Genomic DNA, 24498 nt, shown 5'->3' on the forward strand with positions numbered 1-24498 from the left:
GGAGGGAGGGAGGGAGGGAGGGGGTGTGTTTCTACATCAGGGAGGCAGGGGGCATGCATTGATTCTACAGCAGGGTGGAAGGGAAAAAACTAAGAGGTGATTTTACAGCCAGCCGGGACAGGACCCAATACCTCACCTTGGGAGAGGGAGGGATTGGGCCATTTTTTGGCCCAAAAATCTCAGTTTATATTTAAGTATATATGGTATTTGGAATCAGGAGTTGATTATTGCTGCTATCGGCTGATATTTATCGGACAGTCACTTTGCTGCTACTGCTCTCTTTAATCTGGCTCAGAGGTTATCAATGGGGTTGAGATCTGGGCTGTTTTCTGGCAAGTCCAGCAACTCAGCCTTGTTCTCTTTGAACCAGGTAAGGCATTTCTTGGCTGTGTGGCATGGGGCACCATCCTGATGAGGACTGTCCAGGCTCCCAGACAGACTTTCCAAAACCCAGCACTTGTCTGGGTCTTAGAAAGCCCTGACGAGCTCCAGCTGCATCTGGAGGGCCTCTGAGCATTCGTGGATGACATCACACACATGCTTCAGACCCTCCAGACGTGGCTGGAGCTCATCCGGAAGAAGAGAGGGCTTTGTGGGGGCAGGGCTGGGGGCAGAATTGGGCAGGGCTAGAGACAGAACTGGACGGAGCTGGGGCAGAATGTGGTGGGGCTGAAGGCGTAAAAGGGCGGGGCCATGTATTTCCAGGAGAAAAATATGGTAACTTTATGTATGTGAGTGTTTTAGCTAATGGGCAATTCCTTTTAAAATGGTCTCATATTGCTTCCATTCTATTTATATCCTTTCGGAAGCACTAAAGCAAAGTAAATATTTTATGCTCCTTTTTTAATTTGCAAAGCAATACTACACTTAAATATTTTTGGGGGCATCTCACTCTTTGGTATGGTCCATCCTAGACATCTATAAGAAATGGATTCTATGTATGATTTGGGTGAGCCTGAAAAGCATGCATGAATTTCTTATGTACAGGACCCTTTCAGGACTTTTACTGCCCATTATACTCCTAGATTCCAGACCATATGTACAGAGGAGGTACATACTGGTTAAAGGATGTCATGTTTCTGCCTGCCCTTAATGGGTGTGTGCAATAGAGAGTGTGCTTAAGGTTCAACTTTTGGACCTAATTAGTTTATCTAGTGTGAAGCTTCCCTTCGGTTTGAGCATGTCCATTGTGAAGTGAATATTAAAGGCACAGGTTTTACTCACCCCTCAGACTGCTGTTGAGTTAAGCAGCGGAGTAGCAGCTTGACCTCAGACCCAAAAGTGCACGGAGAGAGAAACCCCACTCAGGATTGGACTATTGGAGGAGGCATTGTATGTAAGATAAATTTGTATAGAAAAGGGTCTCTAAAATTGGAATCTGAAGTATTTTTCCAGAAGGAAAAAAATTTGCCTGGTAATTAGGAAACCCCAACTTTTCCAAAGGGACTATTAATTCATAAAGAAGGGCAAAGGTATAGCCAGCAATAAGGGGAATACCCCTACTTTCCAAAAAGAGTGGCATATAATTAAAGGGGTCGCAGACACAGATAAAGGAAGTCTGTGAAGTACAACAATTTTTAATTCAAGGTTTCAAGGTTTATTAAAAATTTGATTCGTCGCCTATCAGCATTCTAGGCGATGTACAATACAATACAATTAAAAAGGAGGGAGTACAAATGTAAAATGTTTAACAAAAGCCATGATACGGACAAAAACAAGCAAACTAACAGGAAACAAAAGGACTGGGGGGGAGAACTACAATATAATCAGAAAAGATCACAATGAAGGATAATACAAAAGGAAGGGGAAAAAGCTATTCAGAGCTGCCTTTACAGAATCTGTGGAGAGGCCTCAAGTCAATGAACGACAGTGTCTATATATAAGAAGCTTTTTAAAGCTATACAGGCTCAGTACAGAAAGACTACATCAAAGCAGTGTCTGGTTGCCATCAGAAAAATATTTTGGAGTGTCCTAAGGCCATTTCTGAGTGGTTCTTTTGCAAGAGCCCTGAAAGAAAATCCCTTCTCCCATTGGAGAAGAGTGTGAGTGCACTGAATGAAGAGTATCGGGAGCAAATGAAGATGGGGCTCTGGGGCATGAATCCATCGATGGATCTTCCTGCAACTGTGTCGGCCCCCTTGCATCTATTTGAGACCTTACACCTAAAGCAGGGATCTCAAAGTCCCTCCTTGAGGGCCGCAATCCAGTCAGGTTTTCAGGATTTCCCCAATGAGTATGCATTGAAAGCAGTGCATGCACATAGATCTCATGCATATTCATTGGGGAAATCCTGAAAACCCGACTGGATTGCGGCCCTCAAGGAGGGACTTTGAGACCCCTGACCTAAAGCTAGTGAATTCTGAATTACGTTTTTTGAGCTCCATACAATTAGGCATCAGCATTTACCTCGGCCTTTGTGGGTGTGTGCAGTAGGCTCAAGTAAATGTGGATTCACATTAGTGTTCTGTAATGGCAGCCGAGTGCCTGATTGCTGTTATGGAATTTGTCCCTGATTCTTTAAATGGTGCCTAAAACATAGGTGCTGAGGTATATGGCACATAGCATATGTCAATCTTAAGTTAGGCGCTGTTTATCGAATTCCGCCTAGCGACACCTAAATTTGACTTTAGGCGCTCCCTATTTATACCAGGGTTGTCATGGCCTAAGTTAGGTACCTACATGTAAAACATGCCCACCATCCGCCCTTAACTATGCCCACTCGCAGGCGCCTTGGACTAAGGCCCAAATTCTGTAACCAGCGCCTAAATTTAGGCACCTATTTCGGAGGCGCCCACCTAGATAGGTGCCTATCTACCGTAAATTAAATAACAAGCCCAATTATGCTTTTTAATCAGCACTGATTGAAACATAGGCGTCTATCAAGAAAGCGTGATTCTATAACACAGCGCCTCTAAAAATTTAGGCGTCCTTCCAAAAAATAGGCGCCATGCAAGTTAGGTGTGGGCGTGGCTACGTGTTAGGCACCTTCTTACAGAATCACTGCTCTTAAGCGTGCTTAAGCACTCGCATGGGCGCCTAGAGCTGGTGCCGCTCAGCGCGATTCACTAAACAGCATCCAATTTTACTTGAATTGCGCTGAACGGTGCCTATATCAGCACCTAACTTTTGGGCACTTCTTATAGAATTTGCCCTTAAGTGCCTACCTGAAAGTCATAGGTGCCTGCAATCCAATTAATTTTAATTTTTGCCAGTTAATGAGTTAAACTTTTAAAATAAGTTAGGCACTGAGATTGGCTAGGGGCACTGATCTTTTATAGAATCTGGGCCTTTGTGCTTACCGTGTTTCATCCCGCACCTAAATTTTGGCAACCTTTTGAGAATTTACCTCAGCGTATCTAATGTTCAGGTGGGCATCCATCTGGGTGGCAGTGATCGCTGCACGATATACTTTGATATAAATTCTGAAGCTGAGCCTGATGACACCAAATTCAAAAATCCTGGATTGCAAAATTGCAGACTAGTAAAAAGTACTTGAAGGTGGAGATAAAGGAAGTGGAAGGATAGTGGAGTAAACTGAAAGTTTCAGCGAAAAGGGCAACCGATCTTAATAGAAAGAAACTAAGTAGAAGGAAAAGGAAAACTCTATATTTTCCCGAAGAGGTAGGTGGCTGCAAAAGTTAAAAGGCACAACAATACAGACGTTCCCAAAAAGGAGAACAAAAAAATGAATGCCACAGAAAGCAGAGAGAGAAGAGGAAAGAAATCAGGATTGTAAAAGCATGGGCAGAAGAAAATGGCAAAAGACATAAAGCCGGGTGACAAGACTCTTTTCAAGTGTGTTGGCAAAAGGAGGAAGGCCAGAGGTGGAATTACAAAACTCAGATACTCTAAGGCCAACGTGTAGACAGAAATGAAGGAAAAGTAGAATTGTTGAACAATTACTTCTGTTTCGTATTCATGGAAGGAAAACACTGTGAAGGTCTGCAGAGGCTTGACATACTTATGGTGATGGCACAGATTCTGCACAAGCCTTACTGCCTTTCTGGGTAGACTGGATAGACTAGTGTTTCTCAACTTCTTCAAGCCAAGTACCTTGCCCCAGACCCGCACCCATAATAATAGTACTAATTGTAATGCAATTTCTTCCATCGAGTTTTCATATACACACACAATATAATCTTATTAATACATGATGGTAACCACAAAATTAAAAAAAAACCCCAAAGAAAGTATACTGTATTCAGAGAAAATGTTAATTATCATTTATATTTGGGGGGGTTCAAAGAAGTCAAGGCAGATGACTTTAAAAAATATGCAATGTCATCTCAGTAACAAGTATAGAAAATCAGAAAAATATAGTTCATAATATAGATAGTTCAAAATATAGATATAAATTCTCAAATCAGACACATTTCTTTCACTAAATTGAAAATAAAATCATTTTTCCTACCTTTCTTGGCTGATGATTTCATGAGTCTCCGGTTGCACTTCCTTCTGACTGTGCATCCAATATTTCTTTCTGCCTCCTGCACGCTTCCTCTCCGGACCTCATTTATCTCTCTCTCTGTCCCTCCATGAGTCCAACATTTCTCCCTCTCTCATCCCCCGGATCATGTGCAGCATTTTTCACCACTGCCCACCAGCCCCATGTCCATTTCTCTTTCTATGACCCCTCTCCAACACAATGCCCCATCTCCCTCCATCACTATGTCCAATATTCCTCCCCCTTGCATCCCTTTTAGTCTGTCCCTCTCCACCACCATATCCAACATTTCTCCCTCTCATCCTTCTCTTCCCCATGCATCTCTACCTCTCTCCTCTCTCTCTCTATGCCCAATTTTCCTCTTTCCCCATGTGTCACCATCTCTTTCCCTCTTACTCATGCCCAACAATTCTTCCTTTCTATTCCCTCCCTCCTATGTCCCAAGTTAGTGCTCCCTTCCTCCCTCCATTCTGTGTCCCATGTTCATGCCACCTCCTTTCTGAGTCGAGTTTGTGCCCCCTCTCTGCCTTCCAACCATTGTCTCAGAATCGTGCCCTCCAATGTCCCAACATGTTCCTTCCCCCCTCCTTTCTCCCTTTGTCCCAGAAAGATTGTGTCCCCTTACTTGTTCGAGCCCTCAACCCCTCCTGCTCCAATGACTCCAGCAATGACTCTGAGGCCTTAGGCTCCGCCCCGTTGCATCATGCGATACATGGGGAGGAGCATAAGGCCCTGATTGGCTCAGGCTCCCACCTTGGGAGGGGCCTGGGGCACCTGAGCCAATCAGGGACTTCCTTAGGCTGAGCCTTAGGAAGTCCCTGATTGGCTATTGCTTTGACCAATCAGGGACTTCTTTAGGTTCAGACCTAAGGAAGTCCCTGATTGGCTCAGGCGCCCCTGGCCTCTTCCAAGGTAGGAGTCTGAGCCAATCAGGGCCTTAGGCCCTGGCCTCAGAGTCATCGCTGGAGTCATTGGAGCAGAAGGGGTTGAGCTTCCCTCCTGCTCCTTTAAAGGTACAGGGAGAGGGGGTGGCAAGGGGGCTTGGAATGAGTAGGGGGTGTCCGGGAGGGGTGGCAGGAGGGAGTTGTCATCCCTCCTGCAGTTTGTTTATGGGTGGGTGTGCCCAGCCCGGCCCAGCGACATGACTTTTGATTTTGAAACAGGGATGGAGGTGGGCCGGGCCCAGCCAGACCAGACCAAACCAGGGGAGTAACATGGCAGGAGGGAGTTGGCAACCCACATGCTTTTTGTGGGGCATCGGCGCGTAGGGAGGGGCATCACGACTTTAAAAAAAAAAGTCTTTTTTTTAAAACTTTTTTGACAGGTCTGCCTGTCTTTTTTTTTTTTTTTATGGGGCAGATATTTTACATGTGTAACACACGCAAAATATGTGTGCCATGGAAAAAAAATGAATAAAAAAGACAGACAGGCCTGTCAAAAAGCCTGCAGACCTGACGGTAACTCAGTTACCAACAGGTCTGCAGCAGTCGGGTTTGGCAATAGTAAAACCTGACTCAAAATAGCCAAGCAATTGTTAGTGAATCAATCGCTTGGCTATTTTGCATAGGGTTTTACTAATTTGCATGGGACGATCGGGATCGGATCGCTACAGACGTTAGTGAATAGGGCAGGAGGAAAATCTGGTCGTAAAGGGCTCGCAAACCGATCGATTTGCTTAGTGAATCTAGCCCTTAACGTGGTGCAGCCCAGTGTGCATAGTTTTGACCACTAGTCATTTTACAGTAACTATTTAAGGGTTTGTCTCTGATGTGGTCTAAAAAGTAAAGATCAGAAAATAACTTGGCATACAGAAGGAAAATCCCTTTGTAATAATTAAGCACGTTCCTTGTCATTTACTTTAGAGACAGGTATAATTAGCAGCTCTGGCTGCATGTTTATCCACCTGGAAGACTGGCCTAGTGATTGAAGAGAAAGCAGAGTTTGGCTCATTGTTTACTGTGCTACACCTGAAAGAAAAGGAGCGAGAGACTATGCATTAAGTAGATAGTCTGAGAGTAATTTTATAACAGGGCAAGTCTACTTACAAATAGCTGCTATTTTTTAAAAATGTACATTTTATAAGACAGAAATCGCACCTATTCTAAATTTAATAGATGCTGACATTGTCATCTTGATATAGGGACACTGGATCATTTGCTATATTATTGTCCCTTGATGCTCAAATTCTGGAAATCCATTTAGGGTCAAATTATTACAATATTGGAAGTTAAACTATCACTATCATAAGATATAATATTATGTGGAACGATATTGTTACCCAAGAAACCAATTAATGCAAATCAGAATAAATTGCTCCTCATCATGACAGGAGTAGCCATGGAGCCGATGATGAAAAGTTGGGATAACTTAAATTATAGTTTCTGGTGGGAATCCTTATGTCAGATTTATAAGTTTGAAAACATTAATTCTATACAGAGGGGAAACCATAGCAAATTCAAGGAAATTTGGGGCCCGTTAACAAAATATTGTAAGTTATGAATTATTAATATTATTTCCCTTTGATTTATGAAAGAGGGGAGGGGGGAGGGTTTTAACAGCTGTATATTATTTGTTGGAATAGAGTGCAGTATGTTATATTACTTGATTGTTCATCTGTTTGCACTATGTATTCGATTTAAAAATGAATAAAGAAGTCGCACCTATCTGTTGATCAGGTGCTTAAAATATTCAAGTGCATGTGTAAATTAGTTTATTTTATAATCTAAGAACATAAGAATTACCATATTGGGACAGACTGATGGTCCTTCAAGCTCAGTATCCTATTTCCAACAGTGGCCAACCCAGCTCCCAAACACCTAGTTATATATGTACTTGCAAACTCTGCCAACGCTTTGTCCAAACTGTGCTCCTGTACATACCTAACACAGAAACATGATTTCAGATAAAGGCCCAATGGCCCATCCAGTCTGCCCATCTGCAGTAACCATGATCTCTTCTCTCTTAGAGATCCCACATGCCTGTCCCATGCTTTCAAGAATTCAGACACAGTCTATTTCCACTATTTCCTCCACGAGACTGTTCACACATATCTTCCACCCTTTCTGTAAAAAAGTATTTCCTTAGATTACTCCTGAACATATCACCTCATAACTTCATCCTATGCCCTCTCATTTCAGAGCTTCCTTTCAAATGAAAGAGTCTTGACTCGTGTGCTTTTACGCCATATAGATATTTAAATGTCTCTAACAACAAAGTATGCACCAGTACACCAAAGCATGGACTTTTTACACCGGTCAGTATTTTATAAGAGAACATTTATGTTTGCGTGTGGCCACATCTGTGCAAAAATTAACCACTTTGGGGGGGGATTCTATAACTAGGCATCCCAATGCCCTGTGGCTAGAGAATATTCTATAAAGGGGACCTGGATTCCATTATAGTATACTAGCGTAACCCAAAATCGGCATGCTTAACGTAGACCTGATGTCACTGTGCCCATGTGTACCCCTCCCCCTTGTATTTTCTTGCCATAGCACTTATAGAATATAGTGCACGGGGCACTTATACAGCTAAGTGCCAATTTTCTCTGTGTTTATGCATGCCAGGCAGGTGTAACCACAGGTGCCTACTTACGGAATGGCTTTTCACATGGCTTTTCCTCTAGCTGTGGGCAGAAGATGGTATATCCAGGTACAGGTGTATGATGTGAAACAGGAGAATGTAGTACAAACGGTCCTTAGTGTGGGCTCCTTTATTCTGCTGCTTACATTCCTGCAGTTTGTTTTAGTTTCGTGATAACTGTTACCTTGGGTATGCTACATTCGTATTTTTGTTGAAGGTTGCTCAGTGTAGCTGGATTTTAAAAAAAGGTTTGGATACATGCCTGGGGGAAAAGTCAGTAGTCTGTTGTCGAGACAAGCACGGGGGAAGCCACTGCTTTCCCTGGATCGGTAGCATGGAAAGTCACTGCTACTTGGGTTTCTGCCAGGTATTTGTGACCTGGATTGGCCACTGTGGAAACAGGATACCGGGCTAGATAGACCATTGTTCTGACCCAGTATGGCTATTCTTATGTTCTTAAAATAGTTTCTAGAGGGTTGGTTTTTTTTTTCCTTTTCCCTTTTTTGTTGCACTCCAGCTCTTCTCGTTGTCACCAGAGGGCTGAAGGAGCATGTTAGCTCAGGCCCATTTCAGCACCATGTCAATGGGCAGCATTTCCCCCACAGTAACTGCTATTGGGCTAGATTCACAAAGCCTACCTTTGCTGGGCGATCCGTGGCCGAGTCTTCCTGGGCGATCGATTCATCAAGCCTCCTTATGCAAATTAATGCAATCGGAGGCACACCCCACAGTCACTGAACGGATGGACCAACTTATTTTCCTGTAGATCAGGGTTCTCAAAGTCCCTCCTTGAGGGCCGCAATCCAATCGGGTTTTCAGGATTTCCCCAATGAATATGCATTGAAAGCAGTGCATGCACATAGATCTCATGCATATTCATTGGGGAAATCCTGAAAACCCGACTGGATTGCGGCCCTCAAGGAGGGACTTTGAGATCCCTGCTGTAGATGGTTCACGCATGCATTTGCTCTCAGCACAAGCATGGGAGGGAGAGGGGGGGGGATCGAGGAGGCTAGAGTGTCTGAATAAGATCCAAAAGTAATGGTGCTTTATGTCTGAGAGACCTCACATTAAGAAGCCCAATGTTTGTTCCGGAAATAGAGAAAATGTCAGTAGAAGATCCACGTAGCACAGGAGGAGCGGCTAGTTGCCTAAAGCTAGGCAGATACAATGTTAGATAGAAAAAATCACTCTATAGACCTGTTCAAAGGGTAAAGTTAATTGGATGATGTAACACAGTTCACCAAAACTTGCTCAGAATCAAGGAGGGGAAACTGGGGCGAACCCCAGAAAAACCACCTCACAGCCCAATCATCGCATGGAGGGTAAACAGTATCGTTATATCATTCCATGTATGCTTATAAGTTGAAAAAATATTTGCACTGTAATGATTGAATAGATTTTAAAGTCCAAGAACTAAGCAAACTTAACTTATAGCTTGCGGGTTCCGACGTGCACGTTTCGATCCTTCCTCAGGGAACACACAGGAATTGCAAGTTTTGGTGAACTGTGTTACATCATCCAATTAACTTTACCCTTTGAACAGGTCTATAGAGTGATTTTTTCTATCTAATATATGCACCTTTTCACTCTTGTTACATTGTGTGTAACTTGTCCCCAATTTCTATATTTGACTGGAGGCAGATACAATGGGCAGAGGGGGGATGATGTTGAATAAGCATAGGAATGGAAAAAGAGGATAAAGCTGAAAGTGGTATCATAGCCAAAGATACTGGGATAGATCAATAGAAGCAAGTGGCGAGAAGTGCAGCCCCGCTTTTAACCCCCGGGTTAAAACCGTGGGTTAAAAACACGGGATCGCAGAGAGGCAGGACGGAAGAGAACAGGGCACTTTTTGGATGGTTTCAGGCAGAGAGCAGGACAGTCAGAAAGGAGATGAGCGACTGTTCCCCAGCAGTCACTTCTTTTTGATCGGCCAGCCCAGTCGGTGTTCCTGAAGTTTTTTTTAGTGACTCACTTCCTTCCTACATTTGCATGCCAATCTTCCTCATTTGCATGCGCCGATCGGATCGGGCAGGAATCGGATCGGGAGTAAGGTTAATGAATCAGGCCGGGGGTCACAAAGTGATTGCAAACCGATTGGTACACAATCGGTTTGTTTAGTGCAGGGGTGTCAAAGTTCATCTTTGAGGGCCGCAATCCAGTCAGGTTTTCAGGATTTCCCCAATGAATATGCATGAGATCTATTAGCATACAATGAAAGCAGTGCATGCAAATAGATCTCATGCATATTTATTGGGGAAATCCTGAAAACCCGAATGGATTACGGCCCTCGAGGAGGGACTTTGACACCCCTGGCTTAGTGACTCTAGCCCATTGTCTTTTTCTCTCTGAACCCACCATCCTCTGATAAGTCACCCAGAGTTGGGTGTGGTTCCCAGATCCACGCGCAAACTAAATTAATGAGCCCTTTACAATTGATAATTGGTGTTAATTGACTCTCGCGCAGTTATATGCAGATCTGCCCTGCACCTTCTTCTGTAACATGGGCACCTAACTTTTAGGATTCACAACTCTATAGGGGCCATGGCTATGGGAGGGCCACAGGTGCATCAGGAGCGTTTCCAGAATGTAGCCGCGATGTAATAGAATGGAATCATTTTCACGCCCAACCACTATTAGTTGCGCACCATCATTTATTCTAGGTTTCATCAGGCCCAAGGTTAGGCAAGAGATCTGCACTAAGCTCATATTCTACAAAGGGCGCTCTGCACAAAGGGCCTGATTGTCCTTTCTTTTTTTTTTTTTTTTTAATCTTTATTAGTTTCAAAAACAAACATAAAGTGCAATAGAACATATGAACAAATGATACAATGATCAGGGCCTGATTTTCTAACAGATGCTGACCTCGGCCGCCATCTAAGAAGCGGTCACCAATCGTGTGTCAATCAGCGTCCTTTAGAGAGACATCTTTTTTTTTTTTTTCTAACAGATGCCTTTAAATGTAGGCCAGCATTTTACAGGCCTACATTTAAGGCCTCTGACTCCCACCTACGGAGATGCATAGGGGTGCTTGCAGATGCTGAAGGCCACTTCTGTTGGAAACCATGCCCACACTGTCCTTGGGCATCCGTAAGCGTCCCTATGCATCTCTGTAGGCACAAGACAGACGCCTACAATGTAGGTGTCGTTTGGCACATCCATTTAAAAAAAAACCAAAAAAAACACGCATCCTGATTGGCTGGTAAGACACCTTCTGCTGTCTACAGTCGGGATGCTGTTTGTAGAATCAGCCCCAGAGTGCCCTTTGCAGAATATGAGTTTAGTGCGGATCTTCCTGACACCTAGATTGCCTGACCACCCTCATCTCATCTGCCCCATCTTACTCATCCTTCAGGAAATCTCTCAAATCTTACCTCTATGATAAATTTCTCGAACCCCTCCCCCCCGAATAACCAAACTCTACCAGAATAATCAGAATGTAACTATCTTTGCATAGTAATCCATTTCAACCGCATTATACAGTCTCTTGCATCGTATCCTGTTCTATAAGTTTCTCGCACTGTATTTTCACTGTATAAATATCTCCGTTGTATATGTACAGGCTCTTGCATTGTAAATCTGCTTTGTATCTTCGCTATATAAACACCCATGCTGAATATGTACAATCCCCTGCATTGTAAACTGCTCTCAACTGCATAGTACATTCCCTCACATTGTATCTTCGCTGTGTATGTACAGTCTCTTGCATTGTAAACCGCTCTGAACTGTTTGTGGTATTGCGGTATACAAAAATAAAGTTATTATTATTATTAATTTTGAGCACCATTTACTGAATTCCCTTCCACATCTATCTCATGGCACACCTTACGCTAGAAAATGCTGAGCTCCTAAACTAATACTCCGAAGTTGGCCTAAATTTGTGCCCTATTTTCAGCCAGACTTATAAGCATAATTTTTTGCTGAAAATGAATCTCATTTTACATGCTTAAAGGAGCTAATTTGTGAACCTAGCACTAAAAATCAGTGCTAAGCTCCTAAACTCTTTTCCCCCACCCTAAATTCTTCCTTGTTTCCACTCACTTTTTATGCTCTTAAATTTAAGAGTTTAGTGAAAGTTTGTGTAAGAATTTATATGGTCAGCCCTAGAAAATTTTCTAAAAGGCCAGTTTATGAGCTTAACTCTCAAATCCCCTCCTTTACAAAGCCACGCTAGCATTTTTAGCGCCAGCTGCTGTGGTACCAGCTCCGATACTCATAGAATTCCTATGAGTGTCAGAGCTGTTACCGCCATGGCCAACGCTAAAAATGGTAGTGCGGCTTTGTAAAAGAAGGGAAAAGTTAGGAGTATATATCCTTTGAATTTTGGGCCCATATTTTTTATATTCATAAATTCTCTTTTTTTTTTCTCAGATATGTATTTTTAGGAATGCTTTGTTATCTAGTGGGTCTCAGATATCTGACAAACTAAACACTAGCTTTATATTTTTGGGTGGGGAAAGCCAGGCTCTTTACCCCTGGATTTGTGTTGGATAGGGGCAAGTGAGCTACCAAGGCCTCACCTTTCTGGAATGGAATCATCTTTCTAGACCGCACCAAACACTTTCCTTCAGGCTGAGAACAATAGGTCACTGTCCAGGCCAGGCTTGAATAAAAACACAATTCATTGCTGTGATTGTTGTTTAAAATTAAAAAAAGAAGAAGCTAAAACGCACAGAGGAACATTCAAATAAAATCTTCTGACAAGACATGGTAGATTAGCTGGTTATTTATATAGGCCTATGATTAAGTTGACATACTTTTTAATTAGTTCACAGGGGGTGATTTAGCATTGCAGTTTTACTGTAAAGAAATAATAGTTCTTTGTGTAACATGTTCTGAAGGAACACTGCTTTACTGTGTTTCTGTTACCTTCTTGTTCAGATAACATGAAAGCAGAACTGAAATGTAAATGATCTCTGTCAAACCACAAACTACAGCAGCTAGATGCAGTAAGGAGAATTTAAAAGCCTTTTTTTTTTTGGTCGGCGCTTACTGGCTTCATGCTCACCTGCCACTGTCTTGGTCATTATCCTTTGTTTGATCTGCCATTGCACCACTGATCCCAGCCAAGAAAGAAGAGTTAAGTGAAGAGAAATTAGTCCTGGTGTTTCCACAGAGTGGGTGTGTATGTAACAATATACAGGTATAAGTATTAGAGCATTAATGGGTGGCCAGTGCAATCTGCTGTAGTAAGATGTGATGGATCAAACAGAAGAGTTGACCCCGATTCCTCCACAAAAAGGAAACCAACTAGAGAATGACACGGTGACAAAATTCATCACCGTCCCCGCGGATAACCGCGGTAAACCATCTTCATGTCATTCTTTAAGGAGAGAGGGAAGAATCAGAGTCTGTATTGAAAGATTACTTAGCTTCAATCAGTGCTTGTGTATCAAGGAGATACCAACGTGGCCAGCGTTTCGTGGAACTCAATTCGTGTCCACTGCTTCAGGGCCAATTTTTACACGTACCAAGCCACTGTGGGAAATGCTGGCTTCTGTCCCATGGATTGCACTGGTCTGCCTCTTTCCAATGGTTCAGGCAGGCTAAAGATTGACAATATTAGTATATAATGTATTCCCATATATCTGAAAAAGTGTATCCTGTTTTACCTAAAAATATATATCAAGGAGGAGGCCTCAGTAACAGAGCCCACGTTCAGTCGTATTCACAGACTGGGAATTTCAACGTGGATATATTGCTCTTTAGCTCTAATCATTGGCCAACTCCTATATTTAACTTTATTATCTTCTATAAATAAGAATTCAATATTCTAGTTAATATCCTATTATATAAATATTTTTTATCAATGTTTTCTAGCACATTTTTACTTTAAATTTTTTCACAAACATAACTTATTAATATCTTCACATCTACACTTCTTCATTTGGTTTAAGACTACACTGGCAAGATATGAAGCACTCAATTCTATTTCAAAAGGGACCTTGCTAGCATTCAATTTTTTGCAAGTTACTTAGCTTTTTAACAGCGCTTATGTGTCAGAAACAGCCAACGAGGCCAGCGTTTCGTGGACTTCCACTTCTGTCCACTGCTTCAGGGCTATAAACTATATGCACCAAGCCACGTTCTCTGTGGCTTCTATCTCACCAACCTCTGCCTGGGCTGGTAGCCAGGAGGTAGAATGTGGCTTCCTGATTCTCTGGGCTTGCAATCTGTGGCTGGCTCTGGCTTGCTGGGTCTGGAGCAGGTGTGTACTTTGAGGCTGGCCGTCAAACTGCTCCAGAAGCAGTTTGACGGCCAGCCTCAAAGTACACACCTGCTCCAGACCCAGCAAGCCAGAGCCAGCCACAGATTGCAAGCCCAGAGAATCAGGAAGCCACAGTCTACCTCCTGGCTACCAGCCCAGGCAGAGGTTGGTGAGATAGAAGCCACAGAGAACGTGGCTTGGTGCATATAGTTTATAGCCCTGAAGCAGTGGACAGAAGTGGAAGTCCACGAAACGCTGGCCTCGTTGGCTGTTTCTGACACATAAGCGCTGTTAAAAAGCTAAGTAACTTGCAAAAAATTGAATGCTAGCAAGGTCCCTTTTGAAATAGAATTGAGTGCTTTATATCTTGCCAGTGTAGTCTTAAACCAAATGAAGAAGTGTAGATGTGTAGATATTAATAAGTTATGTTTGTGAAAAAATTTAAAGTAAAAATGTGCTAGAAAACATTGATAAAAAATATTTATATAATAGGATATTAACTAGAATATTGAATTCTTATTTATAGAAGATAATAAAGTTAAATATAGGAGTTGGCCAATGATTAGAGCTAAAGAGCAATATATCCACGTTGAAATTCCCAGTCTGTGAATACGACTGAACGTGGGCTCTGTTACTGAGGCCTCCTCCTTGATATATATTTTTAGGTAAAACAGGATACACTTTTTCAGATATATGGGAATACATTATATACTAATATTGTAAGTCAGTTTCCCATTAGGGTATTATATTGCTGTTAGGCTAAAGATTGATACACAAGCACTGATTGAAGCTAAGTAATCTTTCAATACTAATTGTTCAGTAACAGCTAAACTGGAAATGTAAGAAACTTTTTTCAGCAAGGTCTCAACCATATGAAATAGTGTAGATGCACATAATAAGAGTTGATAGAACACAGTAACAAGTTAACAAATGATAATATGAGTTTTTAGAATATTTATTATTCATTAAAAAACGATATAATACACGATTTAAACTAGGAATAAGGCCAATGATTGGAGCAAAGGAGCAGCGTAACCACGCCGATAAGTTCAGTCTGTGAATACGACTGTGCGTGGGCTCCGGTACTGAGGCCTCTTCCTATATACACTTTGAATGAATAGTTGAATGCACTCTTTCATATATATGGGAATGGTGTGAGCAATATTATTTTGTCTAAATTTTCCCATTAGGGGACTTTAGTGTAGTGTAGTGGGTTTAGACTTAGACATCCTGCAGCGATAATCAACACTTTTGGCAGATGTCCTAGACGGAATATATATGTTTTCAGTTAGACCTGTTTTAAAAGAGTATAAGTGTTAAAAAGGTACCCAAAGTCACCGGATAACCACTGTAGAGATAAAGTAAAGACCTCCCCCCCTCCCCCCCAACACACTTCCCCGTGCTCATTGACCCTCTCACATCCACAAAGATCAGAATACAAACATACATGTCTACAGAACATCAGAACCTGGTATAGGAGAGCCTAGTAGTGCTGCACACAGGTGTCTTTAAGTAGCCTGGTGGGTGGGCTAGTGAACCATAGAGAGGAGTAGCAAGTCACATAAGCCACTCTAACCACTATGGTCATAGTGGAAAATGTGAGCCTCCCCAAAACTCTGCTCTGCTGCCATATAGGCGCCACCTGCAGCCATCAGAGCTATTGGGGTTGTAGACAGGTGGGTGTAATGGGTTTTGGGGATTTACTTAAATCTATAAGGGAGTTCTGGTAAGATGTTTATCTGGCACCCTTTATGTAAAGTTCACCACATCAGTGCCCTCTAAGGTGCCCCACTGCTCTGTTGCCATGTCTGGGTGGCCAGTCCTTTACAGGACTGGCCCTTCCCATGTCCAAATGGTCTTGTTCTAGGCATTTGGAACTTGGATGAAATTTTGGTCGAAAATATGATATAAAGATAGACGTCCTGGCGGTCTGGGCGTCCCAGTGGCCTGAACATCCAGGTAGAGGATTTAAAAAAATGTATATATTTCTAGACATATGGTGGTTTACCTTTTGAAAATAGACATTTTCTTACTACTGACTTTGGATGTCTAGCGCCATACGTCCAAAACAGACTTAGACGTATAAGAACATAAGAGCATAAGAAGTTGCCTCCGCTGGGTCAGACCAGAGGTCCATCATGCCCAGCAGTCCGCATATGTGGCAGCCCATCAGGTCCATGACCTGTTAGGTGGTCCCTGACTTTTCCTATAACCTATCTCTACTTCTATCTGTACCCCTCAATCCCCTTATCCTTCAGGAATTTATCTAAACCTTCCTTGAACCCCCGTAGCGTGCTCTGCCCTATCACAACCTCCGGGAGCGAGTTCCATGTGTCCACCACCCTCTGAATAAAGAAGAACTTCCTAGCATTTGTTCTAAACCTGTCCCCTTTCAATTTCTCCGAGTGCCCCCTTGTACTTGTGGTTCCCCACAGTCTGAAGAATCTGTCCCTGTCTATCTTCTCTATGCCTTTCAGGATTTTGAAGGTTTCTATCATGTCTCCTCTAAGTCTCCGCTTTTCCAGGGAGAATAGCCCTAGCTTTTCCAACCTGTCAGCGTACGAAAAGTTTTGAAGATGCCCCTCTATAGCCCTAACTGCTAATCTTCAACAATGATAACTGCTTAAGTGCTGCTGAAAATTAGCGGATAGTCCAAACGAGCGATTTAACTGGTCAGTGGCCGTTTCTGGTTGGCTGAATCCATTTTGAACATCGACCATCATGTTCTCAAATCGAAAAGTAAGCATGTTCTTTCTGCTCCTTCCGTGAGCAGGGTTTTTCATCTGCCATCTGAGTAATTTGATCAGGACTCTTTCCACCAGCCCTTGCATGTGAACAGTGTTTACAGTTACACTGTGTATTTAGACTCAGGAAATGGTTTTAAAAGTAGCGTTCTTTGGACAATTTTCCCATACTCAGGAAAACATTAATTAAAATCTCATGAGTCATTAAATAAACCCACCTTATTCCTTAATTGTGAGAAGCGGTATCTTGCTGTAGAGTTCTAAATTACAAAAGCCATGAAGCTAGAGTTAGATGCATCAATTAAAGAAAAGTATAATTATGAGACAGAGTGCCTCACAGAAACAGTACTTGTCAGATTCTTCATAATATTAATGTGCAAGTTTCTAGGCTGGATGCCTTTTTTTTCTCTTCTTTTATATATTTTTTCTTCTGATATGGTTCTTATGTAACTGGTCCAGGGATGGAATGATCTGGGCCCCTGGTCAATAAGGATCATTGGCCCCTAACTAGGGTTACCATATGGCTCTAGAAAAAGGAGGACGGATTGAGACATCCGGGTTTTACTTCCATTGAAAGCAATGGAAGTAAAACCCAGAAGTCTCAGGCTTTTTCCTCCTTACTTTCTCATTGTTTTCAATGGAAGTAAAACCCGGATGTCTCAATCCGGCCTCCTTCTGGAGCCATATGGTAACCCTACCTCTAACCACCTATCAAAAGTGATTAAATTTTATGGAGGCACTGGTGTGGGCCCTCGGACATTGCCCTGTTGTCCCAATAATCAGTCCACCTCTGAGCTGGTCCCTTCAGGGTTACAACTCCTTGGACCTACAGACTTTGCTTCCTTGACACACAGTAGCACAGTAAATGATGGCAGAAAAAGACCCTCATTCTCTATTCAGTCTTCCCAACAAGGTGACCAGAGCCTTGCCCACCACTCTGTGTAGGCTCGGGTCACCCATGTTTAAATGCTGGTTGTGAAGACACCACCATGGCAACCCTGATGGGGACGCTATGTGGTGCATTGCTGACAGTATTCAGCTTACCAGTCAAGATGTCTTTCCCTCCACTCGCACTATGTGACACTAAAATGATCAACACACTGGAGTTGTCAAACTTTCACCTATCTCTCGCCACATGCAGGGACACAGAGGGGCAAATTCTATAAACGGCATTCCGACTGTAGGCAGCGGTAGACCAGATAAATAGCGCTAAGCTATGGGGGAAGATGTGGTGCAGTGATTAGAGCTACAGCCTCAGCATCCTGAGGTTGTAGGTTCAAATCCCATATTTCACCTTGTGACCCTGGCCAAGCCACTTAATTCCCCCATTGTCCCAGGTACATTAGATAGAGTGTGAACCTACCAGGACAGATAGGGAAAAATATTTGAGAACCTGGATGTAAACCACTTAGGCTATAAGTGATATATAAATACTGAAATAAGAACATAAGAACATAAGAAGTTGCCTCCACCGGGATCAGACCAGAGGTCCATCGCACCCAGCGGTCCGCACCCGCGGCGGCCCATCAGGTCCATGACCTGTCAAGTGTTCCCTGCCCTAAAAAAACCTATCCTTACTTCTATCTGTATCCCTCAATCCCCTTTTCCTTCAAGAATTTATCCAAACCTTCTTTGAATCCCTGTAGTGTCTTCTGCCCCACCACTACCTCCGGGAGTGCGTTCCATGTGTCCACCACTCTCTGGGTGAAGAAGAACTTCCTGGCATTGGTTCTAAACCTATCCCCTTTCAGTTTCTCCGAGTGCCCCCTTGTACTTGTTGTTCCCCACAGTCTGAAGAATCTGTCCCTGTCTACCTTATCTATGCCTTTCAGGATCTTGAAAGTTTGTATCATGTCTCCTCTAAGTCTCCTCTTTTCCAGGGAGAACAGCCCCAGCTGTTCTAGCCTGTCGGCATATGAAAGGTTTTCCATACCTCTTACCATTTTCGTCGCTCTTCTCTGAACCCCCTCAAGCAATGCCATGTCCTTCTTGAGGTACGGCGACCAATACTGGACACAGTACTCCAAATGCGGGCGCACCATTGCACGGTACAGTGGCATGATGACTTCCTTTGTCCTGGTCGTGATACCCTTCTTGATGATACCCAGCATTCTGTTTGCTTTCTTTGAGGCTGTCGCGCATTGTGCTGATGCTTTCATTGTTGTATCCACCAGCACACCCAGGTCTCTTTCAAGGGTACTCACATCTAGCAATGTTCCCCCCATTGTATAGCTGAACATCGGGTTCTTTTTCCCAACATGCATGACCTTGCATTTCTCTATATTAAAACGCATCTGCCACTTTTTGGCCCACTCTTCCAGCTTCGTTAGGTCCCTTTGCAGGTTTTCACAGTCTTCCGTGGTTCTAACCCTGCTGCAGAGTTTGGTGTCATCTGCAAATTTGATAACCTCGCATTTCGTCCCTGTCTCCAGATCGTCTATAAATATATTGAACAGGAGCGGTCCCAACACCGACCCCTGCGGAACTCCGCTCGTGACCCGTTGCCAGTCTGAGTATTGGCCCTTCACTCCAACCCTCTGTTTTCTGCCCGCCAACCAGTGTTTAATCCATCGGTATACATCCCCCTCCACTCCGTGGTTCCACAGCTTCCTAAGCAGTCGTTCGTGGGGTACCTTGTCGAAAGCTTTTTGGAAGTCGAGGTAAATTATGTCTATGGGTTCCCCTTTGTCTATCTGGCTGTTTATTCCCTCAAAGAAATGTAGTAAGTTTGTGAGGCAAGACCTTCCCTTGCAGAAGCCATGTTGGCTCTCCCTCAGCTGCCCATTTTTTTCCATGTGCTCGCAGATGCTGTCCTTAATAAGTGCTTCCATCATCTTACCCGGAACCGAAGTCAAGCTCACCGGCCTGTAGTTTCCCGGGTCTCCTCTTGATCCTTTCTTAAAGATAGGCGTGACATTTGCTATTTTCCAGTCCTCCGGGATCTCCCCAGTTTTCAATGATAGATTACATATTTGCTGGAGTGTTTCCGCTATTTCCTTTCTCAGTTCTTTTAGTACCCTTGGGTGGATTCCATCCGGGCCCGGTGATTTGTCGCTTTTTAATCTATCTATCTGTCGTAGGACGTCCTCATGGCTTACTTCTATTTGCTCCAGCTTTTCATCTAGATCCCCACTTATAATCTCCTCAGGTTCTGGTACATTGGATGTGTCCTCGCTCGTGAAGACCGACGAGAAAAACTTGTTTAACCTGTCTGCTACCTCTTTTTCCTCTCTTACCACTCCCTTTCTGGTTCCATCATCCAATGGTCCCACTTCCTCCCTTGCCGGTTGCCTCCCCTTCACGTACCTAAAGAACGGTTTGAAGTTTCTCGCCTCCCCAGCCAGCTTCTCTTCGTATTCTCTTTTTGCTTCCCTAACCACTCGGTGGCACTCTTTCTGGTGTTTTTTGTGTTCCTTCCGGTTTTCCTCTGTTTGGTCCTTTTTCCATTTTCTGAATGATGATCTCTTGTCGCTTATCGCCTTCTTCACTTCCTTTGTTATCCACACCTTGTTTTTTGTTTGGTTCTGTTTGCGCCCTTTCCTAAACCTGGGGATGTACATGTTTTGTGCTTTTTGCACCGTGTTCTTGAGTAGGGACCAGGCTTTCTCTACGGTCTCCATCTTCCGTGAGCTGTTTCTGAGTTTATGTCTCACCATTTTCCTCATAGCTTCGTAGTTCCCTTTTCTGAAGTTGAGTGCCATCGCTGTGGTTCTCTTCACTTTTGATGTTCCCATTTCTAGTTTGTACTGGATCATGTTGTGATCACTGTTTCCTAGTGGCCCTACTACTACCACCTCCTTTGCGGGGCCCCCTAGACCGTTGAGGATTAGGTCAAGAGTGGTATCTCCTCGTGTCGGTTCCTGGACCAGCTGCTCCAAGAAGCAATCCCTCACAGCCTCCAGGAACTTTGTTTCCCTCGCGCTGCTGGAGTGTCCAATGCTCCAGTCTATCCCAGGGTGGTTGAAGTCTCCCATAACCGTCACCCTTCCGCTTTTGCATTCCTGCCTCAATTCTGCTTCTAGGTCATTGTCACTTGTTTCTGGCTGTCCAGGTGGGCGATAATAAAGTCCCAATTTTGTGTCGGTTCCCTTTCTTCCTGGTAACTTAACCCATAGCGATTCCAAACCTTCTGCCCTTGTTGCCGTATCCATCCTGGTCGAGTGAATGGAGTCCTTTATGTATAGCGCTATTCCTCCTCCCTTCTTACATGTCCTGTCTTTCCTATAGAGTTTATAACCTGGTAGTACTACGTCCCATTTGTTGTCCTCAGACCACCATGTTTCTGTGATTCCAATTATGTCTAGGTCCTCTTTGTTGGCCATGACTTCCAGCTCTCCCATTTTGGTCCGTAGACTCCTTGCATTGGCGTACAAGCAATTTAAGTTTTGGTTTTTTACTTTCCCTGTTGTTCTTCCTTGTGGGTTGATTCTCTTGTCGTCCCCTTCTTGGGGTGCCAGCCCCTGAGTCCCATTTTGTTCGTCCCCTTCCCATGGTGTGATTTCTTTGTCCTCAGCTGTCTTCCTCATTTCTGCATGTCCTTTTAGTTCCTGCTGTTTTTCCTTCTTTTCGCTCTCTAATTTCACTTGTTCCTTGAACTCCTGTAGGTCGTCTTTGAGTTCTTTTTCGCAATTTTCCCGCTTGCCTTGGAGGCCTACTTTGCATTTTTCCCTTTCAGTGTCTTCCCTTGATATTCCTTCCCGAAGCGTCGACACCAGATCGACTGTCAGCTTTCCCCCTCTCCTCAGTTTAAAGCCTTGTCTATTGTGCTCTTGACGTTATTTGCCAGCATTCTTGTTCCTGTCGTGCTCAGGTGCAGTCCGTCCCTCCTGTAGAGCTTGTTCTTACCCCAAAAAGTTGACCAGTTCCTTACAAAGTGGAAGCCTTCCTCTTCGCACCATCTCCTCAGCCATGCGTTTATGGCTTGCAGCTCGGTCTGCCTCCTTACATCTGCCCTCGGTACTGGCAGGATCTCTGAGAAAGCTATCTTCCGTGTCCTCAGCTTCAACTTCCTTCCCAGGGTCTGGAACTGCTCGGTTAGTGTAGTCCTGCTGTAATTTCTTCTGCTGACGTCGTTTGTTCCAACGTGGATTATCACCGCTGTCTCCTCTGTCTCCGCTCCTTCCAGGATCCTCTCGATTCTGTCGGTGATGTCCTTCGTTCTTGCCCCTGGGAGACATGTCACTAGCCGGTCCTCTCTCCCTCCTGCTACGTGACTGTCAACTTCTCTCAGGATTGAGTCACCCACTATGACTGCAGATTTCCCCTTCTTCAGTTTCCTTTTTGGTCTTAAGTCTGTATCTTTGGTGTGGTCCTCTACTTCTCCCTCAGAGTTCTGGTGGGTCTTGGCCTCCTCTCTCTGCTCGGATATTCCACAAAGTCCTTCTCCCCCGGCGTCTGGTGGATTCCGTCCTCCATCTGGTGGATTCTGTCTTTCATCAGTTGGGTCCTGTCCGACTTGCTGGTGATCCTGTACCCCCACCATCCTGCAGGCCTCCTCGATGAATTTCTCGAGATCCCTAACTTGCTCCCCAATGTGGCTGTCTCTGGTGGGGTCCTCAGTTGCCCAGCACGGTTCTTCTAAAGTACGGAGCCCCTCCAGCTCCTGGACCTTGACCTGCAGTCTCCCGACCTCATTCTTCAGGCTTTCCAGTTCCTGACACCGACTGCATATGTACGCCTGCCTCCCGGAGGGGAGGTAGTCATACATATGACACTCTGTGCAGTAGACTGGGAAGCTCCGCTGGGTGCCTGCTGCCTCCATTTCTTCTTCTCCTTTCTTTAGTCTCTCAGTGTGTGTGAGGTGTAAAAGTGGTGCCTGGCGTGCAGCTACCTGAAAAAGAAGAGAAAGAGAATGAGTAAGAGAAGAAAATACCTACAGTTTGTGGTTTAGATGTAGCTGCTGGGCGCCTGGCTCCTTCACAAGGCTCCTTCGCAAAGGCGCTCTCGCTAAGGCGAGCGCCTTTGCTGCTCGCCTTCGCTGTGCGCCGTTGGCTCCCCCCCTTTTAAGGGGGAGTCTGGGCGCTCCGACGCTACTGGTGACTCGTGGGGGGTGGGCGGAGCTTTCTCTCGCCGCTACCCCACTCTGCCTGCCTTCGCCTGCTGTTCCTCCCTCGTGTCCTCCTCGCTCTCTCCTAAGCCTCCTCCAAGCTCTCTCCTGGTGCCTGCTTGTGCCTGCTACCTCCCCGACTCGGCCCGAAGCAAGTGCCCTGGCGCCGCGGTTCTCCTCCTTTTAAGGGGGAGTCCGGGCGCTCCGACGCTACTGGTGACTCGTGGGGGGTGGGCGGAGCTTTCTCTCGCCGCTACCCCACTCTGCCTGCCTTCGCCTGCTGATATTCTGACCGCTGTGATTTAGCTGGTCAGCCAATGAATATCGGCTTGGCCGGCTATGTCTACCGTGGCTGAACATAGACTGGAAATTCAATGCCGATGGCCAGAGATGTCCCCAGTGTTGAATTTTCCAAGTTTGCTGCCAATTGCTGGAGGTAGCCAGGCTGCCTCCCGTGGTCTGAATATTGGCCCCCAGAGTTTGATTTAAAAAAAAAAAATAAAGTGTGTTTAGCACAAAATCTTCAAAAAAGAAACAAAAACCCTACTCTTCAAAAAATGCATAAAACCAATATAACACAACCAGACATGTCCCAAACTCCTCCTGCAATGCTATCTACTCCTTAGCAAATTAGAAAATGTTCAAACTATTCCTTAAGTACTTCTTCAGAAATAAAGCCCAACTCTTCAAAGATTGGCTTGAAGAAACCCCCCTAGACATTGTACTCCTAACTGAAACTTGGCTCATTTCCGACCAGGATGCCATCATAGTGGACATTCTCCCACCACACTACAAAATTATCCCCCTCTCAAGAAACTCTAAAAGGGGAGGTGGCCTGGCCATCATACTACGCGACCACTTTCACTTCCAAATCCTAGATTCCAAATTAACTAATGACCTAGAAATCCTCACCTGCAAAATCTCCAAAACCGACCTCACTGATAATCTCATCGTCACACTATTCTATATTCCCCCTAATAAATGGAACTTAGCTAAAGAAGACTACTACGAATTCCTTCTCTCGAATTCGGCAGCCAGCACCCACAACCTCCTAGCGGGAGACATCAACCTTCACCTTGAGCAAAAAGAAAACCCCAATGTTGCAGACCTATACTCCTTCCTCAGATCAATAGGCTTCACCAAGCCCCCCCTCACCACAACACACAACAAAGGACACCAGCTTGACATGGTCACCTTCCTTTCTAACTCCTCCACTACCCCCAACATAAATCTCACAAAACAAAATTGGTCTAATACCCCCTGGTCCGACCACCTCCTATGTCATTTTGAATTATCCTGGTTCAAAAAACAACCAGACAGGAAACAAATAAATAACCTAACAAAGACGATGACCTGGACAAGAGAAAAAATCAATCCAGTTGATTTCTGGTCTCATTACACCCTCTCTCCTGACTCCGACCCCAACCCCAACTTCCACCTTGACTGGAAAAACTTCAGCAACCAAGTCCTC

General features: G+C 44.2%; 1 protein-coding gene across 5 annotated transcripts in view; it reads left to right on the forward strand.

Moving 5' to 3' along the window:
* PRKAG2 (protein kinase AMP-activated non-catalytic subunit gamma 2) overlaps positions 1–24498 on the forward strand; it is a 642927-nt gene that overhangs the window by 115686 nt on the left and 502743 nt on the right. The window lies entirely within an intron of this gene.

The sequence above is a fragment of the Geotrypetes seraphini genome, chromosome 2 (genome assembly GCF_902459505.1).
Source record: "Geotrypetes seraphini chromosome 2, aGeoSer1.1, whole genome shotgun sequence".
Taxonomy (NCBI): Eukaryota; Metazoa; Chordata; class Amphibia; order Gymnophiona; family Dermophiidae; genus Geotrypetes; species Geotrypetes seraphini.